This window comes from Apium graveolens, chromosome 5, assembly GCF_009905375.1.
Source record: "Apium graveolens cultivar Ventura chromosome 5, ASM990537v1, whole genome shotgun sequence".
Lineage (NCBI taxonomy): Eukaryota > Viridiplantae > Streptophyta > Magnoliopsida > Apiales > Apiaceae > Apium > Apium graveolens.
The window spans coordinates 62,969,034-62,996,812 of record NC_133651.1 but is presented as its reverse complement, the minus strand read 5'-3'; the positions used below and the strand labels follow the sequence as shown (position 1 = coordinate 62,996,812).

Sequence of the window (27,779 nt, the reverse complement as noted above, 5' to 3'; positions counted from 1 at the left end):
AATAAAAAATGTGAAACAAAATTCAAGTTAAATAAAAATATTATTAAACTTGAAAGGTGTTACAACAACTGTATCGATTACAAGGTATTAATCTCAAATCAATTATCACAAATCTAGAATAAATTCGACATGAACTTTTTCTATTTTTGCAATAATTAGAATCAAATGCTAAACGCGATTTGAGATTAAGTTCTAGGGATTTTGATCCGCTAGATTGTTACACAAGAACAAGATAAATAATTCTAGTGGTTTGGATTTAACATTAACAAACTAGAATTTTGATCTTGATGTAAGCAGAGAAGAAAATAGAAAGTTTCAAGGCGGCTGCTTTCTTTTCTTTGTTCTTGAATGTGTTCTGTATGATTGAGAGTTTTTTAGTTGAATGACTTCTGCTTCTATTTATCAACAGCCGAATTAATTGAATTGGAATGACAATCCTTTAAGCTTGTATGACAATCGGTGAGACTATCCTTTTGAGCTAGCAAGACAATCGTTTGAACCAGCATGACTATCGGTAGGACAATCTTTTGAACTGGCAGGACAATCGGTAGGACAATCTTTTGAACTGGCATGACAATCGGTATGACCATCCAGATTGTCATTCTAGTTCATTTTCAATTGTCTTGCTGATTTAAGATTGAATTTAATCCAATTAAGCTTCTGAAAATTCCTAAAATTAATTCTGAATTAATTAATCAATTAATTTAATTAATCAATAAATTAATCTTTGCAGATATAATTTATTTTCTTAATTAAATTATATGACTTAATTAATTAATAGAGAATTAATACTAACCCTGAGCAGCATCCATTCTTCTGAATATCTTCTGAAAATCACTGAGAATTATGAATCAATTCCACCACTTCAACGTTGACACTCGATGTACTGTCTGGTTCATGAGTGACTAACTTCCGTGACGTTTCTTCATATCTTGACTTTGACGCTTTGATTTTCTTCAGATTAAATCCTTGTAATTAATGATACTCTGACGAGATCTCTGTCACTTGATTAAATCCACGATCTTGATTTATATCACTGAGGCATGATCAACTTCTTGAACTTCTTCCAGTGAATTAACTCCTCAAGTCTGTAGATGAACCTTGTTTCTGAATCCTTTGACAGATATTACTTTGCGAGATCTCTCTGACGGTAGATCCACTATTTACTTGTTACATTCTTATTTGAGTTGAGTTGAATCCTCGAATATACAAATAGGCTATGACATATGACTTACACTTCTAATTCAGATTTTTCATTAGCTGGTTGCAGCTGGAGTTGTTGTTTTGGTGCATACTGCGGTTACTGAAAACCAGGGGGTTTGTACTACTTAGCTGAATACTGATGATAAGGCTGTTGAACCGCATTCTGAGCATTGCTTCAACTAAAATTAGGATGATTGCAGTCTTTTGGATGATAGGTGGCTGGCACAGGTTGCTGTGATCGCTGGAAGTTGCTAACGAGCTGAGTTGATTTATTAGAAATTACGCACTGATCAGTCTCATGGGAACCAGCACAAATCTCACAGACACTGGTGATTTGATTAACTCCATAATTAGCCAAAGTGTCCCCCTTCATTGTCAAAGCCTTAAGTTGGGCAGCTATAGCAGTTGTCGCGTCCAACTCCAGAATTCCTGCAACTTTTCCTTGAGTCAGTCTCTGAGAAGGATTCTGGTACTCATTAGCAGCCATCAGTTCAATAAGTTCATAAGTTTCATCGTAGCTCTTAGCCCACAAGGCTCCTCCTGATACTGCATCAAGCATGGGCCTAGAAGTAGGACCCAATTTATTGTAAAAATAGTTGATAGTCATCCAATAAGGCATGCCATGGTGTGGGCACTTCCTTAGCATCTCCTTATATCGATCCCAAGCCTCACACAGAGATTCTCCAGTTTGCTACGCAAACTGGGTAAGAGCATTCCTGATTGATGCAGTCTTCGCCATGGGAAAAAATTTAGTGAGAAACTTTTGGACAAGATCTTCCCAAGTTGTGATAGACCCTTCCGGTAGAGAGTGTAACCAGCACTTAGCTTTGTCCCTCAAAGAGAATGGGAAGAGTCGTAGCTTGATAGCATCTTCAGTCACACCATTAAACTTGAAAGTGTCACAGATCTCGATGAAATCCCTGATGTGCATGTTGGGGTCTTCGGTAGGAGAACCCCCAAACTGAACTGAGTTCTGTATCATCTGGATCGTGCTTGACTTGATCTCAAAAGTGTTAGCCGCGATGGCTGGTCTAATGATGCTAGACTGAATGTCATTAATCTTAGTCTTAGAATAGTCCATCAAAGCCTTCAAATTTTCTGCTTGATCACCCATAGCTACTACAATTGGCTCTTCAACTTTCTCTTCTAATTCTACCTTCTTTTCTTCCACAAAAACTTCCCTACAAACTACCACAAGTTCTTCCTCGGCTTTATCCAATGTTCTCTTATGAGTACACGAACGCGTATGCATACACCCTCGCTAGATCACCTGAAATAAAACAAGGAAATAAATAAGTAACAATGTCTGAGTCAATGAACTTTAACGATCAATGATGGAAAGCACATAAACTAGTAATTAACACTGCAGTCCCCGGCAGCGGTGCCAAAAACTTGTTAGTCACTAAACACGCGCTAATAATTTACGCAAGTATACGAGTTCACAAGTAGTATAAAATCTTTTCTAGTTCATTCTCATAGAGACTGTATTGATTAACTATCTAAATTACGCACCTACGCAACAATGTATGGTTATTATTCAATGCTAAGACTATAACAAAGTGAGGTTGATTATAACTAAGAATTACGCTAACAATTATAACTAAGAGAATAAAGTAGACTGGATTAATATATATGACAAACATGGAATTCTAACTTCATTAAATACTTCATTCAATAGCCTTATCATTCTCAACCTTAGCATACAATGGTGATGACACTAATCGGACAACACGAAACTGATAAACGCCAACTTTCGTTGCACGAGTACAGTTCTACCAGACATCCACAAAAGAGATAGAAGCTGAATAGGCACCAATTATATTGAGACCCTATATGTCTATAGAATTTGACAACATAATGGTTTAAGCACAAGTTATCTATCGTATTTACATAGGGCAAGTAAGATGGGTAAAATTACATACGAAATATGCATAAAAATACATGAACCTAGGCTAACATGGTAAGTTCTAAATCCTTAAATTCAATTTCGCTTCATTAAGAATTAAGACGCTATCATATAAGTCCGCGACACTCACAAGACGAATAAGCACAACCATAACTAGGATATCATACAATCACCACATACTAAGGCATCAAACAATTTAACTAAAGAAATCCATAAATAAATCCGCTAGAACCCCATGATAACGATTAGCCCATAATCGAACTCATCGCCAACGTGGGTTCCAATGAAAACATGATATAGAAAACGTAGTCTTTATACGAATAAATAAACCAAAGTAAACACAAGAATATAGATTCAAATAAACAAGAAACAAGCATCCAAATTACAACTCAAAATAAAGTTTCACAAGAATAAACTAGATCGTCTTCGCCTTTGTTGAATTGTGCCAAAAAGGTCTCTTGTCGTCTTCTCCTTCCTTGATGTCTTGAAAACTCTGAATCTCTGAATATATATAAATAATGACCTAAGTTCTATTTATATACCAGTCCATGCATTCCCTGGAGTCCAGAATTCGAAAAAAGAATTTATAAAATCCATAAATTTATAAAATCCATAAATCAACATAAAAATAAATAGGAAGTTATGACAATTATCTATATTTTATTTTAGACATATAAAAATTAAAATACTCAATTTATATTATTTTTAAACATCCAAACACATATACCACTTAACAAAAAATTCACATAATAAATACTGAACATGCATAATATTTATTTATTAGCAAAAATAATTACACGATATATCCAAGATATTACACTGACCTTCTACAAAAAAACTTTATTTTCTTTTCTTTATTCCTTGCAGCTTCGAGCCAGTCTTTCAAGCTTTTATTCCAACACATCCTAAACACCATATTAGCATGAAAACAATGCTAATTCACCTGATTCACAAAGTAATGCCTGCAATGCAAAAACACTTGAAAACACTTTAAAACACAAATAACTCGAGTACAAATATACCAACTCAAATCTTATTAGAGCATAAATAAGTGTCATAAATGCCACTTAACACACCTCCAGAAACTTAGCAAATTGCTTATCCAACTTTTTCTTCTGCAGCCTCTTAGGAAAAGGAGGTGGAGGATAGACCTGTTTCTCCCATGTATTACCCTCGGGAGGAGTGTGTTCCACAGTTTTCTTCCTTGATTCCACTTCTTCTTCCTTCTGCACCTCTTCTTCAGCCATAACTTCAAATTCTGGAACTTGAGATTTTCGGGGCTTGCAACCTTCCCAGACCTCAAGGTAATTGCCTTGACCTGCTCCTTAGCTTCCCTCTTGCCTGGAACTTCTGTATCACTAGGGAGTGTACCAGGTTGTCGATTTAGCAAGGCATTGACAATCTGCTCAATTTGATTTTCCAAGGTCTTAATTGTGGCGCCCTCCAAACCCGGGTCAGAAGTTTGGGGTCCACACAAACACCTTAATTATAACCTGCTTATAACAATAATAAAGATAATAATAATAATATATGCAATGACCCTACTTACCAATCACCACAGACCGCAACAGGTTAAAGTATGCACACAAGCCAAACACACTAATATATTACAAACCGTTCAAATCCCAACTATTTCAAATTCAAACTGAGTATTAAACATTATTACAAACTTTTACAAACTTAAATTATTCCAAAAAAAGCCTACTAGCTCAGCTTTCTCAACCTGAACCCCTAGCTCTCGCGCTGGACTGGGGATCCTCTTTACCAACTGGTTCCTTTTTAACTGGAAAGAATATAAACAACATCACACAAATGAGCTAACTAGCTCAGCAAGTCACAATGACAAACCTGAGAATAATGATCATCAGGTGAATATGATTATGATATCAAGTGAACATTGGATTATGATTTATAATTGGATATTATACTTTTAATTTAAAAACCAAGGTTAGGCTGCTGATCAGTCACGCACTAACCTCGAGCAAGGCACACAACATTGCTCTAACTACTGGATCCAAGGCTCACATTGGCCTAACTTGACCATTATATGATCTGACCACGAATCTGGTCCACAATTTTATAAAAACAATCCAATTCTAACATAATAACAGAATATGCAATAAAAAGCAATAACCGAAATCATTAACAACAATAAATGTTTAACAATGAAAGGGTTTCAATCCTTGTAAGGATCAATAAGGCAATTTAAAAGCTTGGATGCTGGGTAATGAAAGAATTGAATAACAAAGGAATCAATATTTCAGGGTTTCAAAGATTTAGGCTTTCAAAGCATAGGATACCATGGGTTGAGAATATAATAGTTCATTTCAGTGTCTGGTATTTAGTTTCTATGTATTTGTGGAGTAGTATCGTAGATTTATGGTTCTTGTTTGGGTATACAATAATTAATGGCTTAGAAAGAATATGGTTCATAGCTCAAGAACAATAAATGAAATCAGAATTTAGGTTTCCGTGCTTCAAAGCACTTGCAATGTCAACAAGACTATCAAGAATTACAATATCTCGAGAAAGTTCAGAACACTTGCCTGATATTAGCTTACTATCCTGCACTTGCTTTCAATCACAATCGTCTTACTCCTCAACTACCTGTTTCCCTTTCCTACGCCTTGCCTCTTCTGCTCACATATCATAAGCATCTATCAATAATTTACTCACGGAATTCTATTCAACACATACTTCTATCTACCCTTCGTTTTACCCAAATCCGATTAACGGATTGAAAGTTATGCGATAATCAAGTAAACACCGAATATATAGACCGATAGTCAATTAACAAGTCACATGTAGCACATAATACATCACATAATCAATGATATATTATTTATAAAGAAATCTCGGGTCATAAATAGGCTTTCTGGTATTTAAAATGATTTTTAAAACATTTTTCGAAATTAAAACGGGTCGTTGGATCAATTTCGGGTTAATAAACAGGGTTCGGTTGGCCCATTCTAGCTCCGAAATAATTTTTAGAATAATTATCGAGCCTTGGAAATAATTTAGAATAATATTTTAAAGCTCGAAACTATTTTTCAGAATTTTTAAATCATTTTTAAATAATTAAATCTAATTAAATAATTAATTAAAATCAATTAATAATTAATTAAATCAATTAATCAATTAATTTTCGAATTAATTGACCAATTAATCAATTAGAAATTAACTGAAATTAATTAACTAATTAATTTAGATTTATTTGTGAATTAAAAATAATTTTCAGAATTAAAATAATAATTTTCAGAATTTTCAGAAATTAAAAATGAATTTTTCTAATAAAAATAAATAGGAAATATGATTTTTAAACATTTTATAAACAGGAATCCTATTTTTGAAAACTTTGCAAACTACAGGGACTAAACTTCACCATCTTCAAAAATACAGGGACTAAACTGCAATTTTGCAGTTTCAGTCGCCAGAAAATCGGGGGTGGCCGGAGAACACGTTCCCGGCGTCCTCACCCCACCAACACCTCCAGATCAACACTACACAATACCAGGAACTTGTTCATGCATTCAAAACATTCTAATCATCCCTGTTCTGGCCGAAAATTGGCCAAGAACATCGCCGGTTTCCGGCGAACATCGCAAATCTTTAAAACACAACTCCCTTCGATTCAAGCATCCTCTGTTAACGAGCTATATATCAATCGATTGCAAATTTTATAAGGAACACAACCCACTATAAATCAACAGCTAATAACCCCTGAATCAAAAATCCCCAAATTTCAATTGAAAACATTCATACGGGTTATGAACCCTAATTTTGAAATTCGAAAATTAAACTCAAATTTGAACATGTTATTGAACTCCAAATCAGACGTATGACATATGAAAATCATCAGGAAAACAAGCTCTACAATATGCAATCATCAAATCATACAAACAATCATCCGAACAAAAAATCATATTTTTAATAAAATAAATTCGAAAATAAATAAATTTTTAGAAAAATAACCTTGATTTCTGCAGTGAAACAAAGCTCAGAATCTGATAGAACACCTCAAATCCTTCGTTTTGGTTACTCAAGCTTTAAAAACAGAGATCGGTAACGCCTTCGTTTTGTTGTTTGATTCTTAGAACAGTTTATGTAATTAGGGTTTTTCTCTGAAAATTATATAATTAACTATCTGCAAATGATTTTGATACAAAATAAAATACGGTAAAAGGCTATTTATAATTATGGAAAATTAGTATCCCGTTGGATCATTCCGGATATAAAACGGTACGTTTATTTGTAAACACTGATCCAAACGGTATCGGTTTTCGGGATAATTATCCAAATCAGTACAATTTGTACTGCGGTCTTGGTCTCAGCGCCTGGTTACGCGTATTACGAAGTGATAATTCGGATAGTTTAATAAAAAGCTCCCGTTTATCGAAAATACGGGTTTTATTGATTTACCGAAACGAATATTGTATCGAAAATGTTGCGCCGGGACCCGCGCAGGACAAACCGTACGCCGGATCGAAAAAGTCGAAACATGGAATATGCTCATAATATTACAATTAGGTTAGGAAGGAGTTCTCGAAAGAGTTTCGGGTTCCAAAAACGTAACAACGGGTGACGTCGGTTGGTTCCCGTTTTTATAAAATAGATTTTAATTACCCGGAAAAAGATTTTAGAAATTTCATATGATTCTTATAAATCCATAAACCAACATAAAAATAATTAGGAAGATATGACAATTATCTATATTTTATTTTGGACATATAAAAATTAAAATACTCAATTAATATTATTTTTGAATATTCAAGTACAGATAACACTTAACAATTAACTCACAGAATAGATACTGGGCACACATAATAATATCAAAAATAATTACACGATATATCCCGGATATTACATTAATAGAAACCGCTTGGCTCTTACACATGAGCCTCAACTCCTCCAATTCAGATTTTTCATTAGATTGACTTTTACTTCCATGCGGTAGTTGTTGAAGTTTTAGTTGTTGTGTTGGTACATATTGCATTTATTGAAAACCAGGAGGGTTGAATTGCTTTTCTGCATACTGCTGATAAGGCTGTTGCACCGCATTCTGATTGTTGCTCCAGCTGAAGTTAGGATGATTGCGGTTGTTGGGATGATAAGTGGCTGGAACTTATTTCTGCGACCTCTGAAAGTTGCTCACGAACTGAGCTGATTCACTTGATATAGTACACTACTCTATCTCATGCGTGTAATAACCCCAAAATTTTTGAACTTTTAATAACCCTTATGAATAACATTTTGCTGATTATGCTGAATAAGAAAACTTTTCATGTCACACTATGTAGGGGTTCTTCTATTGTTATTCTGAGATCTTATTAGTACTTTATATAGGATATAAGTGTATGTAAAGATCGTCAGAATCCAAATTCGAACACTTTGATTTTTCCCGAAAATCCACCAGATACCGAAAGAATTGAGTATAAGGGAACAGGATAAAAAGGATTTAAATTCAAGAATTATAAGAGAGGATCATAAAAGGAATATAATGTATTGAGAAAGGTTAAGGGAACCCAGGTAATGAGATCCCGGGTATGATCCCTCAAACGATAAACGAGAACGAAAGTTAAGCGAACCGTATAACAGATCAACGGTAATTAGCCAAGTAATTAGAAGCTAATCAAAGAGGTTAGTGAGGATGATGTCATCAAACCAATAAGAAGAGGACAAGCATGGGAAGATGACATAAGATTGATGACCTAAGCATGACCAAAAAGGAAGGAAGTGTGGTTGATTATTAACCACACAATTTTACATGGTTAAAAGGGTAATTAAGCAAAACAAAAATCTAGCAACCAAGCAAAACAAATCACAAACACAAAAACACATCTTGACTTCATTTCAAGCAACAAAGCTCTCGGCTTTTCTTCTTTTTCAAAGAGGAAAATTTCAAAATCCAAGATCCAACCATTGTTAAATTGCAAGGTAATTATCCAAGGTTCCTTATGATTAGTTATGGCTATCCTAGGAGTTTAAGCTCCAAATTCCTTCACAATATCTTTCAATAAATCATTTAAGAAGAGAGTGAATAGTATTTTCAAGAAATTTAAATTGTTTGATCTTGTGTTTTTGGTTAGATTAAGCTTTGGTAAGGACTTTCAAGGGTGATTCCAAGCTCCTTAGTTACTCTCACGCACCAAGGAAGGTATAATCTCTTAACCTAGCATTGTTATTGAATATTAAGATCTTATTATGAGTAGGATAGTTCATGAGAAGCATGGTGATTGAATATGTAGAGATTAGTTGGTTTTGTGATGTTTTTGGAGTTGTAAATCTTGGTTATTAGTTAATGAACTTAAGAATAGTTTTAGTTCATGTTTGAGATTAATATAAATTGGAAAACTTGAGGTGTTGGGGCTGTTGTAGTGATGTATGGATGGAGTTTGGTTGTATGGTTGAATTGTGGTTGGTCTGTGGTTGATTTGGAGTAGAATAAAAATTGGTAATCGCGTAAACATAGCCGTCGTAATGTCCGATTCACTTTAGACTGTTTTGGTTCTTAACATCAGGATCCGAGAACTCACTGTTAGGTTTCGACCACTTCCATGATTAGATAGTTCATGTTACGAGATTCGTTTTGATATGTGGTTCGTTTGAATCCGATGTACGGTTTAGGAGAAACGACTGTTTTAAGTAACGGCGTTTCGCGAACGAACCATTACCCCTCGCCTTACTTTGAAACATTGGTTAAAGACCTTAAATGACTAATTGGAGTATGAAACATTAATGTAAAGTGTATTAGGCAGTTGGTAAGGCACTCGCGAAAGAATCGCCTTAAACTCTTAATGGTTAATTTATTAAAAATGGTGGAGCCGAGGGTACTCGAGCGACTTAAGAGAATCATTAAGCGCAAAGCGAGCGTTAGAGTCTAATTGGTTAAAGTATAGATTCTTAAGCGACTTTGGTTTAATTCCAACTTATATGTGGTTTATAGGTTACCAGACTCATCCCAGGACTTTTACCACCCCCAGTCGCTCAGGCAAGTTTTCTACCCGTTATACTGTTGTTGTGATGTATACATATGTATATGCATTATCTTGTGATAGATGCATGGTGGTTAATTAGCAAATCTTGCGATATATTGGAGCATGTGATATGGTATATATGCATGTCTATTTCGTAATCTTGATATATATTGTTGATTCAATTGCTTATAAGTTGCATTATACCTATGCTAGAGATAAGCAGTAGTTGTGTATACCCTTAGTATAGGGGACCCAAAGGTGAACATTTTCTAAAACCGGGAGTCGATGTTCCCGAGTATATTATATATATATTTATATATATATAGATATAGTTTTCAAAACTATGAATCGAATAAGGTTTATTCGATAACTTTATTTTATTAATGAATATTAGTTTGAATATTCATTCGAGGGCTTATGACTCCGTCTATTTTATTAATGAATATTATTTTGAATATTCATTCGAGGACATATGACTCCGTTTATTTTATTTAATGATTATTATTATTTGAATATTCATTCGAGGACTTATGACTCTGATTATTTACTAATTATTATTCTTTATTTTATTAAAGAATAATGTGTCGATAATCAAACTCACTTTTGATTATTCAAAGAAAGATCCTACTTTCGTATAAGTGTATCTTTGGTTATTTAATATTCATTTCAATTATGAGTTTTAAAACTCCTACCTCGATTATTTTTATAAGGATCACCCTTATGGGAATATTATTTAAATAATAATATTCAGATATTTTCTAATATATCGGGACTGATTTATTTTATTAAATCAGCATTACTCCAAACATTCTTAAAAATGTTTTCGAGTCTTCAAAATGATTTTTAAAGGTTAGGGCGGATCCCAAAACTCATTTTTTTATATATTTAAGATCTTCCTTTTGAAGGGGATTTAAATACTCTCTCAAGACCTGAGGGATCCGGCTATGTGGTGTATTTTATATTCGCAACAAGGTTGTTGTTTTGATAAAAGAGTTTTTGATTATTTACCCAACACTCGGGAAGTAAAATTCTTGGAACAAGTTAATCCATTAACAGGCACCGCCTGGGAAATATCGGTGAGTTTTCCTTTCCAACTAGATACGGCTTCTTGGTGGAGCCGTATCAACAAGTTTCTACTTGGGGAAAGGGGGGACAAGCTTTACGTTTCAGAGTTATGGATTTCATCCGAACCAGGAGTGGCTTAAGGGGTCGAGTGGCGCCGACCCAGCCTTATTATATTGGCCCAAATGGCCTGGAAGTTCCGTTAAGACGATCCATTCCTTAGGAGTCCAGTGTTCGGTTGACAAGTAAATTCGACAGGTTCTCCTCTACATGTAGAAAATGGTGGGGTTGTACTACTACGACTGATCATCGTAAGTAGTCTTTCTGGCGCGGCAAACTCCCGTAATGAGTTCATCATCCAGTTGGATATTTCTGCAACACTACCCAGAGCACTTCGATAGAAAGGCTACGGTTGGGCGATTGTTGAGTGTTGGCAGGGTCGAGTTTTCAAAATGATGTTTGCATCAAATGAAGTATCTCGTAACTTCATTTTATTTTGATGATATTTTAAAGATTGATTCTATACAAGTTTTGTCTTGTAGCTTAATCTATGGGATGAACTATTTATACATTGAACGGTGGTAGTTCAAGTAGTATTCGGAAAAGATATAAGTATATCGGAGTATCTTGTAACTTCATCTTTTAAACTTATATCCAGTAAATGATTATCTTGTGCATGTCAAAGATTTTCAGAAAAACGTTGAGACAAGGTTAGATATATGAGATCACCTTGCAATGATATTTTTATACAGTTATAAACTGGAACTCTGTGTACATTATACATGTCAGAGGATTTCAAAGATTGTGAAAAGTATATATGTATATATATACTGAATATTTTGCGACTTGGTCACATTATGATATCAGTTTGGTTAATTTCTTCTTGACCAAGACTTTCATGAGTACTATGAGAATGCCCATATATTGTTAATTATTATACATATTATTTCGGTGGGCTTGTTGCTCACCCTTGCTTTCTTCTTTCATCACACAATAACATATAGAAAAGATGAACAGGACCAAGCTTCTAATTCGTAAGCGGTTAGGAAACATTCCGCAGTTTTCTGGAAGCGTTGATGCCGCTATAGCTGAGGTAGAAATTACCAATGGGCTAGACTTTCAACTTCTGATGCACCAGACTTATGTATCTATATGAATTGTAATAATGGCAAAGAAATGCAAATTTATTCAGAAACCCTTTTATGGTGTAACGGTTTATAATTTTGGAATAAAATGACTTGTATTATTTTTGGTATTCATCTCAGAGACTATAACTTGTGGTGTGTGTGTGTGTATTGTGGGGTCACAGTACTCAGTAGTTGGTTGACTGTTAAGATTAAGTATTGATAAGGGAAATGGAACTCGTGATAACCCGAATCCCCGACCCCGGATTTGGGGGTGTTACAGAAATGGTATCAGATCCAAGCGTTATAAACCTCAGAGATGATGTGACGTTAAGATAATAAGTTCACTAAGATAATAAGAACTCTTGCCAAGTTCATAGTCGGGCTACCTAACGTAGTACTGACAGTTAAAACCCTTACGGGAACCCTTATAAATATTATGATAGTTACATAGTTCGTTCTCGTATAGGGCAGCGGGGCATCGAACCCTGAGGTTCAGGAGCATCAGCATGAGGATGTTTTATTACATGTTGGAGATCAAATTGTGAATCCGATAGAGTACCCTAACGAGGGACCGGATGAGATTCATATTGAGAATGTTGCGGTTGAGGATGTTATCCCAAAAGGGATTGTTGCTGAGGAGGATCTTGTGGAGGATCCTAACGAGAATGAACAGAGGACCGCTGAGGAATTGATGACCGTAGTCAGGGCGACTATCAGAGCAAGAATGGCCGCGAGGGTGGCACTAGAGGACGAAGAGTTACCAAGGGCACAAAGGTTAATGAGGGCAGAAGGAGTAGGGCCTTCCATGACACCAATTATACCAGTATCAGACCCTCTTCCAGAGGTTCCTGAAGACATCCATGAGGTTCCACCAATTCCTGTTCCCTCCCCTGTACAGAGCCCAACACCTACTGAGGAAATGCCACCTTTATCTCCTGCACCATTGTCACCTGATACCGTGCTTGGTTATCCATTTGGATCTCCTGGGTCTGCACCACCTGCACCCCATGGACTGCTAGATGCTACCACTCAGGCTTCTCTTATCGCCAATTATCATATGACTTGGGGTGGCCTGTCTGAGGCCCGTAATGTTAGAAGTGATCTATTGGACCGACTTACTGCACCAAGAATTGAGGGCGGGGTACTTCCGGCAGGATTAGCTTATAGCATGGAAAGGATTGAGGCTACCACCTGAATTACAGCTAGAGGCCATCTTGAGGGTCAGATTGATCCAGCTCTACTTGCGACTATCTTAGACCTCATCACCGCCTTAATGGAGCAGGTTAGGGATGTCGTGCGTGCCCGCATTTGTTGATCCATAATAGTGTGTAGGGTCTGGGCAATCAGACAAGGGTTTCATATAGCACCGCTTTTGGAGGATTAGCCTAAGTTATGAATGATTAGTTTTAATGAGTAGATGATTATCTATGGTAGTACTTTTGGGATAGAAGCGATCAGATCAAATGATGTAATTCTCTTTAATGTGTTCAGTTGTTGTACCCTCGAACAAATGGTTATGTATATATTCGTTAATTTCAGTTCAGATCAGTTTGTTTGTGATAAGTTTATATTGTTAATTGCACTATTAACACTTAAGAGAGTGTCATGAAGTTTATAGAACTTGAGAATTCATAATTTGCAATCATGCAAGGACTGAATGAGGGAAAGACTTAAGCAAAGTAAGTAAGACAAATATCCAGAGATTCTCAAAAAATTTCCAAGTATTATGCCCCCACAAGGAATAAGATTAGGGGCAAACCTTGAATGTGATAATCAGGGAGGTCGCAATTAAGATATAAGGAACCCAGAACATAATGAAGTGGAAAACAAGGATTTTAACGTATAAGATAACTCCAAGTATGGGAGAAGGATGAAACATTTCATACTAAGGAAACAGAAGGTCAAGTAAGGAAAGGAGACCCGAGACGGTACTCCTATACGGCAATTCATGGACCTGTCTAAAAAGAACTTAGACTATTATCCCCAACCACCACACTGAGAAAACAATGCGGTGAGAAATTCTTTCTGGTCCTTTAAGTCGCTAAGCTCTCAGAGTTCCAAAGAACAAGCTGACCCAGTCGAGTCAAGAGCTTGGCTAAAGGAAATATAGGAATCATTTGAGATTCTAAATGAGTTACGAATCACCAAAAACTGTTTTTGTCACTTACCCTCCTAAGAGAGAGGCCACCCGCTGGTGAAAGTCCAAGGAAGGCACGGAGCCAGAGGTTATAATAAACTGATTAAAGTTCAGTCAATTGTTTTCAGGAAAGTACTTCCCAAGTTTATGGAGATAGTGTAAAAGCTTTAGAGCCAGAACAAAGGCGGACGAGTATGATGAATTATGAATCTAAGTTGTAAAAGTTGTCAAGATTCGTTCTGAGGACACGAATCCAGAATGACGGGATGTTTGAAATCAATGCTTATGTTGTGTTGGTTCATGAAATAATGATAAGAGAAAGGAAAATAAAAAGAAACTGAAGTGGAAAGGAATATAAAGGCAATAGAGTTTGAGGAATAATAAGGAAGTTGGGTATGAGGAAACCCTAAAGACTCGTAGCAATAGAAATAGAAAAGTATGTAATCGTCAGGATGAAGGTGATTCACCATGAGTTAAATTGATGGTTGAAGGAATAAGAGATACATATATTTTATCCCCTGTAAGTTGGGAGGATTCGAGGAAACCTTGAGATAGTTCGAAGGATAAATAATGAGACGCGGATAGACTGAGGAGACAAGGAAGTAAGAAATTAGGAAAATTGGATGAAGGAAGTGACCTTCAAGAATGTGAAGTGTAAGACTGGTGGCTTGATACCCAGGAAGGGAGACGCCAGGTATGAGAGATATCCCAACATTGAGATGACTGTTGAGATAAACAACAAAAGTAAATACAGAATTATTAAGAAGAAGTTCACGTTGAACACGACCAATATCTTCCAGAACATCCTTGTTATCGTTAACAAATCAAGCAAGAAAAGTAGATAATCGTAGTTATCTTTTGGAGGCCATATTGATTGACCTCATTTTGAATACAGATGTTAATGTGAAATTAGGCATATACTATCGAGGTGGGAATGATTGAATAAGACACCCTTATCAGGGATATATGACTTAATTTATCCATGGAGGATGCATGTACCTTTTTAAAGGTGGAATTAAAGATAGAACATCGGTAACTTAAAATGAATCCTAGGGGAATGCATAAAGGTTGGCATTTCACCCTTAATAGGGATAGTATGAGTTTTGACAGTATGAATTGGAAAGGATTAAGGTAATAACAACCTTTAAGTATCATTGGAGAAATTTTTCAGAAACATATAGCCAATGGTTCTAGTATTAGTAAAGGGTATTTTGATATGCCCTGTATCTAGGGAATACAGGAGGAACGATTCAAGGATAACCTTAGAGGTTTTACAAGGAGAAAGGTAATATTCAAAATTCTCAAGAATATAAATTTTGATAAAGGAAATATGACGTAATAAAAATAATGCCAAGTGGGGCACATGTTAAACCATGAGAAAGTATAGATTGAACTCAACGAAGGTCAAGAATGGTGAAAACAAGAAGGACCCAAGATAAGAGACGTCCTAAGTATGATCGAGAGTCAGTCGTGACAATGATTAACCTCTAAAGACTGAGGCAATAACTTATGGAAAAATGGTGGTATTTTTTTTTACACATCAGATTTTAAGGAAAACATCTTCACACAAGCAGTGATTGGAAATGAGGTAGAAAATTTAGTTGGAGATCGTTCAAACGACATTGATTGTAAGGAAATTTTACTATCCGGAAAGGCCAAAGAGGTGGCCGACACTTTAAGTGTAAGAGAGCAATTATAGGCGCTCGTGCTAGAGGAATACAGTGATGATGGTTGAAGCCGTAAAGGTTGTATTATGGTTTGGAAGATTGATATTCCTTCTGATGACTGTGCAATACCCAACCGTAATAGTAGTTGGTAAAGGTTTAATTCGTGTAATCGCCATGAGCAGGCTATCTATCTTAGAAGGTCCTATCTTGAGAATAATCCAGGACCATGTTTCAAAAAGGACTAAACGTTGAATTAAGTCTTCTATTGAAGGCATATGATTAAGAATGATATTAACCTGCTATCGTTGCTTTGATTGAAACTCTTCTGCAATTTTATCTGCTTGATGTCATGAAAGTACGTCAGGATCTGGAGTGTTCTTCATGAATTATGAATGGGGATTATGTTAACTCCTTAGAAGAATTCGATATGACAGGTATGGACTCCGTATGGTTAGCTATTAAGATTCCAAGGAAAACGAATGACTACCGTAGGTCCGTGGTGGACTATAGTATTGCATCAACGACTCTTTGAATAATGAGCCGATTACAACCGCGAGAGTTGTATGGTAATGAATGTTGAGATTGAGTACCACTAACCGGGTTGTGGTGATGTATAAGTTATCATTGATAGACTAATTAAGTCGATTATCTACCTATTGAATACTTATTCCTTCTTATCAATAGAGAGTCGTATTACTATACGAGGAAGGTTGCAGTGTAAGCATAGTATTCTAGTAACGATGATGTCTAGAATGAGATCCCAGATTCGATTTTCGATGTCAAGGGAGTTTCAAAGGTGATTGTGTATAAGCTCGAGGAAGGGCATCGGTCCATAGAATGATGGACGGAATAGCAAAAATATTTAGGCATGTAAAATACGATGTTGTAATACTTGATGTTGATATATATGCGTATATATTTTGTTCTCCAATGATAAACCTTTATAGTTCAGGGGTAGATTCCAAGCCAGATTTTTTGTGGCAGTATATTTTATATATATACAATTCTCTTCAATTCGTTATTTTCTCTCCTTTTCATTTCATATAAGCTGAGAAGAACAACCCTTCCAGAAGGGGAGGTATTGCCGAATGACTATCTATCTGTGTGATAGAAGCCTAGTAGGATACCACATGTTGTTTAATTGCTCTTCAAGTACTAAAGGCTGGCCACCTTCTGTACTAACTATGCAATATAACAAGTGTTCATGATCATAGTGATCTCTCAACAAATTCCTTTACTTCTATATGATGGATCAAGCTTTCGAAGATAGAAGCAGCTAGAAAGGAGTAGTATCAGTGCGGTGGTATTCTGATTCTAACACGTTCGTGATACTAAGGTTGAAGTGGTTATTAAAAGGTTGTAGAACGCTAACGAGCAAAAGTGTAACCAGTATAGTATTATGTACGGAAGATAGTAACGACTACGAACTGGAAAACAATGGGTAGTGAGAAGCAAAAGCTATAATGCTAGAAGCTATGATGAGAGCCGGTGCAATAGACTTGAAAGAATTTGGAATGATCACTTAACGCGGATTAAATTATCTCACGATAATCGATCGTATGTCAGTATCGAGGTATCGCCTTATGAGATCCTTGAGGGAAGACAATATCGATCTCCCTTATGATAGGATGAAGTTGTAGAGCACAAGATGCTCGAACCCGCAGTAGTTCAAAGGACCAAGGATACAAAAGATCTAATCAGAGGACGGCCGGTAGTAGCCCAAGATGGACATAAGAAGTATGCTGATTTGACTCGAAAGGACAAAGAGTATTATGAAATAGGGGACCTAGTGATGTTAAAGGTATCCCTTGGAAAAGATTGATGAGGTTCGGAAAGAAAGGAAAGCTAAGTCTACAATTTGTTGGACCCTTGGATATATTAAGACGTATTGGGAAGTTAGCATACGAGCTAGCCCTACCCCCGAACCTGTAGCAAATTCATAACGTGTTCCACGTATCAATGTTAAGGAAGTATAATTCGGATGCCAGACAAATAGGGGCATATGAGCGCATAGACATGTAACCAAACGTAACTTATATGGAGCAACCAGGAAGGGTTATAGATTGAAAAGGGACAAGTGCTTGGGAGAAGGGCTATCAAACTAGTCAGAGTTTAATGGTAGAACCACAATGTGGGAAGATTGACTTGAGAGTTAGAAAGTGCAATGCTAAGAAAGTATCCCTATTCATTTTTCCTGATTCCGGGACAGAATCCTTTTAAGGAGGGGAGACTGTAATAACCCCAAAATTTTTGAACTTTTAATAACCCTTATGAATAGTGTTTTGCTGATTATGCTGGATAAGAAAACTTTCCATGCCACACTATGTAGGGGTTCTTCTATTCTTATTCTGAGGTCTTATTAGTACTTTATATGGGATATAAGTGTATGTAAAGATCGTCAGAATCCAAATTCGAACACTTTGATTTTTCCCGAAAATCCACCAGATATCAAAAGAATTGAGTATAAGGGAACATGATAAAAAAGATTTAAATTCAAGGATTATAAGAGAGGATCATAAAAGGAATATAATGTATTGAGAAAGGTTAAGGGAACCCAAGTAATGAGATCCCGGGTATGATCCCTCAAACGATAAACGAGAACGAAAGTTAAGCGAACCGTATAACAGATCATCGGTCATTAGCCAAGTAATTAGAAGCTAATTAAAGAGGTTAGTGAGGATGATGTCATCAAACCAATAAGAAGAGGACAAGCATGGGAAGATGACACAAGATTGATGACCTAAGCATGACCAAAAAGGAAGGAAGTGTGGTTGATTATTAACCACACAATTTTACATGGTAAAAAGGGTAATTAAGAAAAACAAAAACCTAGCCACCAAGCAAAACAAATCAAAAACACAAAAACACATCTTGACTTCATTTCAAGCAACAAAGCTCTCGGCTTTTCTTCTTTTTCAAAGAGGAAAATTTCAAAATCCAAGATCCAACCATTGTTAAATTGCAAAGTAATTATCCAAGGTTCCTTATGATTAGTTATGGCTATCCTAGGAGTTTAAGCTTCAAATTCCTTCACAATCTCTTTCAATAAATCATTTAAGAAGAGAGTGAATAGTGTTTTCAAGAAATTTAAATTGTTTGATCTTGTGTTTTTGGTTAGATTAAGCTTTGGTAAGGACTTTCAAGGGTGATTCCAAGCTCCTTAGTTACTCTCACTCACCAAGGAAGGTATAATCTCTTAACCTAGCATTGTTATTGAATATTAAGAGCTTATTATGAGTAGGATAGTTCATGAGAAGCATGGTGATTGAATATGTAGAGATTAGTTGGTTTTGTGATGTTTTTGGAGTTGTAAATCTTGGTTATTAGTTAATGAACTTAAGAATAGTTTTAGTTCATGTTTGAGATTAATATAAATTGGAAAACTTGAGGTGTTGGGGCTGTTGTAGTGATGTATGGATGGAGTTTGGTTGTATGGTTGAATTGTGGTTGGTTTGTGGTTGATTTGGAGTAGAATAAAAATAGGTAATCGCGTAAACATAGCTGTCGTAATGTCTGATTTACTTTAGACTGTTTTTGTTCTTAACATCAGGACCCGAGAACTCACTGTTAGGTTTCGACCACTGCCATGATTAGATAGTTCATGTTACGAGCTTCGTTTTAATATGTGGTTCGTTTGAATCCGATGTACGGTTTAGGAGAAACGACCGTTTTAAGTAACGGCGTTTCGCGAATGAACGATTACCCCTCGCCTTACTTTGAATCATTGGTTAAAGACCTTAAATGACTAATTGGAGTATGAAACATTTATGTAAAGCGTATTACGCAGTTGATAAGGCACTCGCGAAATAATCGCCTTAAAACTCTTAATGGTTAATTTATAAAAAATGGTGGAGCCGAGGGTACTCGAGCGACTTAAGAGAATCATTAAGCGCAAAGCGAGCGTTAGAGTCTAATTGGTTAAAGTATAGATTCTTAAGCGACTTTGGTTTAATTCCAACTTATATGTGGTTTATAGGTTACCAGACTCATCCCGGGACTTTTACCACCCCCAGTCGCTCAGGCAAGTTTTCTACCCGTTATACTGTTGTTGTGATGTATACATATGTATATGCATTATCTTGTGATAGATGCATGGTGGTTAATTAGCAAATCTTGTGATATATTGGAGCATGTGATATGGTATATATGCATGTCTGTTTCGTAATCTAGATATATATTATTGATTCAATTGCTTATAAGTTGCATAATACCTATGCTAGAGATAAGCAGTAGTTGCGTATACACTTAGTATAGGGGACCCAAAGGTGAACATTTTCTAAAACCGGGAGTCGATGTTCCCGAGTATATTATATATATATATATATATATTTATATAAATATATATAGATATAGTTTTCAAAACTATGAATCGAATAAGGTTTATTCGATAACTTTATTTTATTAATGAATATTATTTTGAATATTCATTCGAGGGCTTATGACTCCGTCTATTTTATTAATGAATATTATTTTGAATATTCATTCGAGGACATATGACTCCGTTTATTTTATTTAATGAATATTATTATTTGAATATTCATTCGAGGACTTATAAGTATATCTTTGGTTATTTAATATTCATTTCAATTATGAGTTTTAAAACTCCTACCTCAATTATTTTTATAAGGATCACCCTTATGGGAATATTATTTAAATAATAATATTCAGATATTTTCTAATATATCGGGACTGGTTTATTTTATTAAATCAGCATTACTCCAAACATTCTTAAAAATATTTTCGAGTCTTCAAAATGATTTTTAAAGGTTAGGGCGGATCCCAAAACTCATTTTTTTTATATTTAAGATCTTCCTTTCGAAGGGGATTTAAATACTCGCTCAAAACCTGAGGGATCCGGCTCTGTGGTGTATTTTATATTCGCAACAAGGTTGTTGTTTTGATAAAAGAGTTTTTGATTACTTACCCAACACTCGGGAAGTAAAATTCTTGGAACAAGTTAATCCATTAACAGGTACCGCCTGGGAAATATCGGTGAGTTTTCCTTTCCAACTAGATATGACTTCTTGGTGGAGCCGTATCAACAAGTTTCTACTTGGGGAAAGGGGGGACAAGCTTTACGTTTCAGAGTCATGGATTTCATCTGAACTAGGAGTGGCATAAGTGGTCGAGTGGCGCCGGCCCAGCCTTATTATATTGGCCCAAATGGCCTAGAAGTTCCGTTAAGACGGTCCATTACTTAGGAGTCCAGTGTTCGGTTGATAAGTTAATCCGACAGGTTCTCCTCTAAATGTAGAAAATAGTGGGGTTGTACAACTACGACTGATCATCGTAAGTGGTCTTCCTGGCATGGCAAACTCCCGTAATGAGTTCATCATCCAATTGGATATTTCTGCAACACTACCCAGAGCACTTCGATAGAAAGGCTACGGTTGGGCGATTGTTGAGTGTTGGCAGGGTCGAGTTTTCAAAATGATGTTTGCATCAAATGAAGTATCTTGTAACTTCATTTTATTTTGATGATATTTTAAAGATTGATTCTTTACAAGTTTTGTCTTGTAGCTTAATCTATGGGATGGACTATTTATACATTGAACGGTGGTAGTTCAAGTAGTATTCGGAAAAGATATAAGTATATTGGAGTATCTTGTAACTTCATCTTTTAAACTTATATCTAGTAAATGATTATCTTGTGCATGTCAAAGACTTTCAGAAAAATGTTGAGACAAGGTTAGATATATGAGATCACCTTGCAATGATATTTTTATACAGTTATAAACTGGAACTCTATGTACATTATACATGTCAGAGGATTTCAAAGATTGTGAAAAGTATATATGTATATATATACTGAATATTTTGTGACTTGGTCGTCTTAAGATATCAGTTTGGTTCATTTTTTCTTGACCAAGACTTTCATGAGTACTATGAGAATGCTCATATATTGTTAATTATTATACATATTATTTCGGTGGGCTTGTTGCTCACCCTTTCTTTCTTCTTTCATCACACAACAACAGATAGAAAAGATGAACAGGACCAAGCTTCCAATTCGCAAGTGGTTAGGAAACGTTCCCCAGTTTTCTGGAAGCGTTGATGCCACTATAGCTGAGGTAGAAATTACAAATAGGCTAGACTTTCAACTTCTGATGCACCAGACTTATGTATCTATATGAATTGTAATAATGGCAAAGAAATGTAAATTTATTCAGAAAACCCTTTTAAGGTTTAACGGTTTATAATTGTGGAATAAAATGACTTGTGTTATTTTTGGTATTCATCTCTGAGACTATAACTTGTGGTGTGTGTGTGTGCGTATATTGTGGGGTCACAGTACTCAGTAGTTGGTTGACTGTTAAGATTAAGTATTGATAAGGGAAATGGAACTCGTGACAACCCGAATCCCCGACCCCGGATTTGGGGGTGTTACAATGCGCACCAGCACAAAGCTCACAAACACTTGTGATCTGATTAACTCCATAATTAGCCATTGAATCCACATTCATCGCTAAAGCCTGAAGCTGAGTAGCTATAGCAGTAGCTGTATCTACTTCTAGAATTCCTGCTACCTTGCCTTGATGTAGCCTTTGAGTTGGGTTCTGGTATTCATTAGCAGCCATCAATTCAATCAACACATAAGTTTCATCGTAGCTTTTAGCCAATAAGGCTCCACCTGATGCTGCATCGATCAAGGGTCTATACTGTGATCCCAAACCATTATAAAAGCAGTTGATAATCATCCAGTCAGGCAACCCTTGATAAGGAAACTTCCTAAGCATCTCCTTGTAGCGCTCCCAAGCTTCACACAAAGACTCTCCCGATTGTTGTGCAAATTGAGTAAGAGCGTTCCTGATTGCAGTTGTCTTTGCCATAGGGAAGAATTTAATAAGAAACTTCTGAGCAAGATCTTTCCAAGTAGTAGTAGAGCCTGGTGGTAAAGAATGTAACCAACACTTAGCCTTGTCCCTCAGAGAGAATGAGAAAAGCCTCAGCTTTATAGCATCTTCAGTAACATTATTGAACTTGAAAGTGTCGCAGATTCGATAAAATATCGAATGTGCATGTAAGGATCTTGCAATGAAGAACCCCCAAACTGGACTGAGTTCCGCACCATCTGAATCATGCTAGATTTGATTTCAAAAGTGTTAGCCGCGATGGATGGTCTGATAATGCTAGACTGAATATCATTGATCTTCGGCTGATAATAATCCATCAAAGCTTTCAGATTTTCTACTGGTTCTCCCATTGCAATAACAACTTCTTTTTCAACTTTTTCAAAAACCCCTTCAACTACTTCGACTTCTTCCTCCGTTTTATCCAGTGTTCTCTTGCGAGATCGAGAATGTGTTAGTATAAACGCTCTCTAGAGAACCTGAATCACAAACAAGCAAACAAGTAAGTAAAATATCAGAGTCAGTGACTTTAATGACCACTGATGTCAAGCACATAAACTAAAAATTAATACTGAATCCCCGAAAGCGGCGCCAAAAGCTTGTTAGGACGAAAACACGCGCTAATATTACATGAAAGTATACGCGTTCGCAAGTAGTAAAAGATATCAATCAGATTCGTTCCCCACAGAGACTGGTTTAGGTTAAGTTCAATTTATGTACTTATGCAACAATGGTATGACCATCGTTCAATGCTAAGATAAATAACACTTTAGGTTGATTAACTAAAATATTAACTAATATGCAAATAACTAAGAGATTAAAAGGGTTGATTTAACTTTATGAGATAAACATGGGATTCTAACTTCATTACTACATTCAAAGTCACTGTTCTTAATCTTAGCATGTAATGGTGATGACAACTAATCAGATAACACAAAAATAGTAAACGCCAACTATCGTTGTACGAATACCCTACTACTAGACATCCACAAAAGAGATAGAAGCTGAATAGACACCAATTATGTTGAGACCCTATATGTCTATTGAATTTGACAACATAAAGGTTTAATGCGCAAGTTATCTATCGTGATTACATAGGGCAAGTAAGATGGTTAAAATTACCTACAAATCATGCATAAAAAATACATGAACCTATGCTAGCATGGCAAGTTCTAAATCTCTATATTCACTGTCGCTTCAATAGAGATTAACACGCTATATTATATATTCATGCCGCACATAAGACGAATAAGCACAACCAATACTAGGATATCATAAAATCACCATACATTTAGGTATCAAAAAAATTAACTATAAAAATTCATAAGTAAATCCGTTAGAACCCTACGATAACGATTAGTTCATAACTGAACTAATCGTCACCATGGGTTCCAATGAAAGCATGGTAAATAAACTGAGATAAATTAGGTCTAAAATAACTGAATAAAATAACAAAGTACGTTAACAAGAGTATTAGGTTCAACAATAAAGAAAACGAGCATCCAATATTACAACTTAACAAAGAATCACAAGTAAAACAAGTTCTTCTTCTACTTCATTGAATTTGTTCTATTAGGTCTTTTTACTGCCTTCTTCTTGCTCTCTGTTATGAAAACGTCTTTTTGAAGTCTTCAAATACTAGCCCATCTAATCAAGAGTCCAGCAAATCAGTCTTCCATTAGAATCAGGATTCTGAAAAATTAACCTAGCGTGGCCGCTCTAAAATTCCGCGCGGCCGCCCTGAGTTTCTTCTAAGTGAGCGCGGCCGCCCTGAAGTCTGGCGCGGCCGCCCTGAGCTTCTGGAAAACTGGTTTTTTCCTGCTTCTTGACTTCACTTTCTGGTTTCTTTCGCGCAATCGACCGAGGCTCCATTCTAACACTCTTATAAGCATAAATCATGCAATATCCAGTCCTTCTTCCGATTATGCCCTGAAATGCAAAACACTACAAAAACACATCAAATACACAAACCACTTGAGTACAAAACACCAATTTGAGCCTTTACGAAGCGTTCTAAGTGGATATAAATGCCATTTAACAGCAATCAATGATTCTTTGGTCTGATTGATTTGAGTAGTAGTTGCTTCATGAGCTGTGTGTAAGGACTGACAACTAAAGTTGATTCTTTCAAACGATTCAGCATATCAGGATTTGTAATCTTTTGTTCTGCTATTTCCAGATGTGTAACAACTTGTATTCAGGAAATAGGATATGTATCATCTTTTTAATGAGCATTGCAGAGATTATCAAAATAATCTTGCATCTTCCTAGCATCTAACTATTTTATTTTCTATTGTCTCACATGCTTAGGCATATCTTTAGGAAAGAAAAGATCATCCTCAGGATCTATAATAGCATTAGAAATATTAGGTTCTCCATCATCATTAGATTCTTCAACAACAACTGGATTTTGTACTAATTACTGAACTTCATCACCAGCTTCATTCAGCATGTAGAATAGAATTAGAAATTGGTGCAGTATGTGATCCAGTAGCTTCAAAAGCTTCCATACCTTCAACAGTTAACTCCACATCTTCAAGTGTTGTAGATAAATGAATTGGAGCTTCGAGATTAACTTCCAGAACCTCAGTTCCTGTAACATGCCGTGGTGAGTCTGAAATGGATGAAACTTTTTGAATGGACTGTTGTGCTACTACATCTTCAGCAACAACATGGATTATCTCAGGTGATGGTAAACTAGAGTAAATGGACCATTTTTGAACAAAAACAGGGATTGTCTCATGTGGTGGAATAGTAGAATGTATGGACTGCAAGAAAGTATCAGTACTTAGACTTGTAGGGAGATTAATAGACTTTGGTACATCAAAGTTTTCTTGATGTTCAACAAATTGTTGTTCAGCATTTGTTCCTTTGGTACTCTGAGCACCTGCAAACATATAGCAATTAAAACATAATCTCTCTATTCTTTTAAAGTACTCTAACTACTCCTCACACCACACATCTCATAACTTTTAATACACATAGCTTCCTCACAAGTATTACTAAATCCTATCTCTCATCTACCTCTCCTTTTTCCAGGAAGGACCAACCTGTAATGACTCATATATCTTTAGTATTATTTAAATGTGTAATTATTGAATAACTAAATAAATAAAATATGTGGATGGGTTTTGTCAGCCATGTGTTGTTTTATTATTAGTTATGTGTGGTTAGTGGTTTACGAGGATTATTTGTATAATTGTTTGTTGAGCTGTATTGTCTCGTTATTACTTTTAAAAGTGGATTTAATGCAAATTTATTTGCATAAATATTTGGAATGTCTCTAAATTTGTTTTTATGATTTTTTATTTACAATAATTATTTTTGGGATTTTATAAAATTTGGAAATAAATATTTCATCAATTATTTAGCCCTGTAGGATTTTCTGATTGCATTTATTTGTAAAATCCGTATTTAATTCCAGATTTCTTTAAAAAATATGAAACTCATATTTATCTAAGTTTAGAATATTCTGAGAATTTTAAAATTATTTTGGGAATTTTTGGGATTAATATCACCTGCGCGTTGATTCGTTTAATTGATAAAAGCGGGTATAAATTGCATTTCAGAACTTATTTTAAAGTTACGAAATTTATGTTTTTATAAACTTCGGGATATTTGTAACATTTTAAGAGTATTTTCGTAATTTTCTGATTTGTTTTAAGTGCAGCTCGGTTTGTTAATTTTGAAATGCGGGTACGAGTTGCCTTTCAAAAATGGTTAAAAATTATGAAAATCTTATTTTATTAGTTTTTTTTATTCTGGAAATTTTGAAATTAGTCTGGAAATTTTCCGGGTTATTTTCAATTGAAATATATCCATTAAAATCCAATTGCGGGACAAAAACTGGGTCACGGGAAGCTTATATATATTTATTTTGCTACGTGTCCAAATTCTGTTACTCTACATACATGCGTTATGCATTGACTGGGGGGAGAATAATAAAATAATAATAAAAATAAACAAAAAACTCCCCCTTCCTTCCACCACCGCGGTTTCACCCCTCCTCCCCGATCTCTCTTTGCGCCCGTATCTCTATCTCCCTTACTCTCGATTTCTCTCTCCCTCGTCTCTTTCTGGCTCTTAATATCTCGTCCTTTTTCCTTGTTTTCAACCCATTTCCGGTAAGTCTGGCTGCCGCCTCGGTTTCTTTCTGGCCAACTCTGCTAGCATCGGTTTTGTTCTACTTAATTGATATGCATATATATATATGTAGATACGTTTATATATGTGTATGTCAGTTGGGGTTAGTTGTGTTACTGCCTTTTTGTTATTTTTCGGTGACTGTTTCCGCCCTTCTTGATTTCTGCGCGCGTGTGGGGCGCGTATCGTATGTATAATTGTGCTGTATCAGTCATGATGCTGTGGAATTACTCGAATTAATATATAATTTGTTTTTTTTAAATAAAATCGGAACGAATTTATGTGATTCTTGAATTTTAATTTTACTTATTCGAAATTATTTTAATCAGTGGAGTTTGTTTGGAAAGCCGAATTAATCGGGCACCGACAGATTTTGCCGCCGTCAGCAAGGAACATCAGTGAACTAACGGTGGACTGTGATGACACGGTTCTGATTCCTAATATAAATAAATAATAAAATAATATTTAAAAATAAATAATTAATTAATTTATAAATTTTATTTGTAAATTCGATGCGAAATAGTAGTTGAATATTATTATTTGAGGTTATTGGATTGGTTGGGATTGTTGTGTCGATATGAGATCGACTGGTAGTCCGATAAGCAGAGGAGGTGCTGCCGGATTTTCGGAAAAATTAAATTAAAAAATCCATAGACATATACTATGGTTATCAGGACTACCAGTCAGACGTATATAACTATATAATTGT

At 35.6% G+C, this 27,779-nt stretch overlaps 2 non-coding genes across 2 annotated transcripts; both read left to right on the top strand.

Annotated features, from left to right (window-relative positions):
• The first annotated feature begins 1,820 nt into the window (after positions 1-1,820).
• Positions 1,821-1,927, top strand: LOC141662183 (small nucleolar RNA R71). Its single transcript, XR_012550309.1, has one exon. It is a non-coding gene; the product is annotated as a small nucleolar RNA R71 (small nucleolar RNA).
• Positions 1,928-22,784: 20,857 nt separating this feature from the next.
• Positions 22,785-22,891, top strand: LOC141662689 (small nucleolar RNA R71). The gene has a single exon (XR_012550790.1). It is a non-coding gene; the product is annotated as a small nucleolar RNA R71 (small nucleolar RNA).
• Positions 22,892-27,779: the final 4,888 nt, after the last annotated feature.